We start from the raw sequence: 3,364 nt of genomic DNA on the forward strand, positions 1-3,364 counted from the left end.
TCCAAAGGATGAGAATCTTGACTGGGGAAGGACATAAAGGGTGTCTGTGTCCCAGCCTTTTCTGATGAGGACAGAAGAGCACGTGGACCCCATCCCCGTCTCCCAAGGCCACCGCTGGGCCTCTTGATGACAGTCATGAGAAGGTCAAGAGAGTGACAGCAGCGGGTAGAGCCCAGGAGTCCAGGGGGGCAGCGGCCGGGAGGCTGGGGGCCTCCCTTCCCCACTGCGGCCACTCTCCTCAGCCCTGGAGCCCAGAGAGGGTGGGGCTTCCCTTGGGTGGCATCACCCTCAGTCTAGTGGTCCATCCAGGGGAACGCTCCCGGGTAGGGCCACCCACTGTCATTGTTGCCAAATGGACCCAGGGCACAGTGCCCGGGAATTGCGCGCACATCTGTCCTATGTCACAGTTCAAAGAGAGAATGGTGCCCAGCAGAGGGAGGCTGTACAGGTGAGTGAGTGAAGGAATGAATGGATTCGATTCCCTCTTCAATCCTGTTCATCACTGTTTCCTTCCTCCCGGCCCCCTGCAGAACCAGGGGTGGGCGGCGTGATTGGGGGCGGGGACGCCACCTGGTAAGACGGACTGTCTGACAGGGGCCCGCCCACAGGACCCTGCAGAGCCCGCAGCGCTGGCCCCCGCCCAGGTCCAGGGCGAGGTGGGTCCTGAGTTCGTTCCTTCCAAACACACACACAGCAGTCAGCTCTTTCAGCCTCTCAGGGCGTTAGTAACAGTTTGTAGCCTAGTGGAGCCGCCTTGACAAATTCTTTTCCGACTAACTGGGTGTCGTTGGCTCTGCTGTGGCTGATTCTCCAGCACCCCCCGCCAGCAGGATATGTTTAAGCGCTCATAAAATATAAGGTGCAATTCAAATAAAGCAAATTACTTGAGAGAATAATAGCTATAGATACGGGGTCAGGAAGCAGTTAAAAAATAAACTACTCAGTCAGTTCAGTGGAAGCCGTCACTCCAGCCCTGGGCGGTAGGCTGCAGATACGAGGCAGTGGCGGGCTTCGCTGCCCTCATTCACAGGAGGCATGTGGACCCAGAGCCCACGGGGCTCCCCCGGGCGCCCCCGGTTCTTGCAAAGGAGAGCGTGGTCCGCTTGTCTGTAACTTCAGAGCCAGGCCATGAATCTGCAGGTCGAACCCGCTTCTACTTCCTGGGAACATCCCCAGGGTGGGAGAAGCGTGCCAGCCGGCAGGGCTGGGCCCCATGCCAAGCCATGCACAGGCTTGCCATGTGAAAATCCGCTCTCAGAGCCTTACATCCACTTGAGGAAATATGTGCATACTGTCCTGCTGAAAATGTCACAGTTGGAAAGAGACGACACTTATTAGAGGTGGTGGCTGTTCCTCTCCCTATTCTGTCTTCCCTGAAGCCCCACAGAATTTTCTAGAAGACCACTCAGGCACAGGCCCCTCCCGGGGGAGTGCTGTTAGCTGTGTCTGTGCTGGGCATTCTAGAACATTCTCTCTCTCAGCTGATGTGGCTTACTCACTGTGTTGTCTTTCTTTTTTTTCTTTATAAATTTATTTATTGTTTATTGGCTGTGTTGGGTCTTCGTTGCTGCACGCGGGCTTCCTCTAGTGGCGGTGGGCGGGGGCTACTCTTCATTGCGGTGCGCGGGCTTCTCGTTGCGGTGGCTTCTCTTGTTGCGGAGCTCGGGCTCTAGGCGCGCGGGCTTCAGTAGTTGCGGCACGCGGGCTCAGTATTTGTGGCTCGCAGGCTCTAGAGCGCAGGCTCAGTAGTTATGGCGCATGGGCTTAGTTGCTCAGCAGCATGTGGGATCTTCCCGGATCGAACCCATGTCCCCTGCATTGGCAGGAGGATTCTTGACCACTGCTCCACCAGGGAAGTCCCTGTGTTGTCTTTCATCCTGGGCTTGTGGTCTTTTTTTTTTTTTTATTTGAAAGATACTTTTCATGTGCACTTAAATGTATTGCAAAATGGTGTTGGGTCCCAGGAACTTTGTGAACCAATAAACACTTTATTCAAAGAGTCTCTCATTTCTCTGGGAAGGAGAAAAAGCTGCCCTTGCATTAGCCTGAAGCCAGCTGTCCGTGACCAGGAAGGCGGGTCCCCTGCTGGGCCTCCAGGATGACCCCGACTAGACCCTGCACCACGTGTGCCGGGAGGGGCACTTGGCTCTCCTGCAAAGCTCATGCCCTTCTGGGGAGAGTCCCTGCCTCCTCTCCGATGCTCAGAGGACCTGCAACCCACAGGGCGGGAATGACTCGCCTCTGCACAGAGGGTGGCTACCAGCTTCCTTGCTGGCAACTCCAGGCAAGGGCTGCATGAGAGGAGGACATCTCTCCAGTGCCCGGCAGAGGCGGCACAGAGCCTGTGTCTGGAGAGCCCTCGTGCTTGAATTAAACACGGTAAATTTACTGAACTGAGCGCTGTTCCAGAGGAAGCATGGGGAGGGGCTCCTGGGGAGGTGGGGGCATGGGGGTGGCTCCCCGAGGCTTTGGTGCTTCGGCCAGGCACTGAAGGAGGGGCGCACAGGAAACCGTCTCCAGCCGGCGGGGAGTGGATTCCCGTCACCTATGGGCTCCTGGCTGCTGGGCACACACCCCTGGTCATCAGGAGTCCCTTGCTGAGGTCAGTCTCTGGCTGCACGTCCTTCGAAGGGTGAGGTGGCAGATAAGGAATGGCAGAGTCTCTGCGCTTTCCGAAACACTGTGTGGCTTCTCGCCCAGCATCTTGTTCTGCAAGCAGCCACCACGGGCTCGTCCGCCGGCCCAGGCACCCGAGCGCCTGCAGACTCAGGTTCCCTGCATCTTCTGTTCATCTGCTCCATCCTGATGCGCAGGTCTCGCCGCAGGCTGCCCCCACCCCTCTGGCCCATTATTCGGTGGCAGGGATTCAGTGCATGGGAGGATCCGGCCCTTGGAAAGGGTTAACCTTGCCTGGGACTCACCCCCGACGAACGATTTGGATCCTTCGGATCAGAACGATTTGGCGGATCGACCTCTTGGCTAAAAAGCTTTTGCGAGAGGCTGTTCCTTCCAACTTCATTGGAGAGGAGAGAGGGTGGTCCTAGAGGGGATCACCAGAGTCTTCTCACTCGGTCTTTTTGTTTTGCATCTTTATTGGAGTATAATTGCTTTACAATGGTGTGTCCGTTTCTGCTTTATAACATAGTGAATCAGCTATACACATACATATGCCCCCATATCTCTTCCCGCTTGCGTCTCCCTCCCTCCCACCCTCCCTGTCCTTTAAAAACAACAGCTAACACTGATCTTTTTCACCCAAGCCAAAACGCCTCTGGTTTAAAGCTGTATTGTTACTGTTACGCACCTCTCAGAGAGAAAAACAAACCGGACGAGAGGGCTGTCATCGGAGGCGCGAAGCTGACCA

This window comes from Aethalodelphis obliquidens, unplaced genomic scaffold (genome assembly GCF_003676395.1).
Source record: "Aethalodelphis obliquidens isolate GAN/ISIS:26980383/991018 unplaced genomic scaffold, ASM367639v1 scaffold6, whole genome shotgun sequence".
Lineage (NCBI taxonomy): Eukaryota > Metazoa > Chordata > Mammalia > Artiodactyla > Delphinidae > Aethalodelphis > Aethalodelphis obliquidens.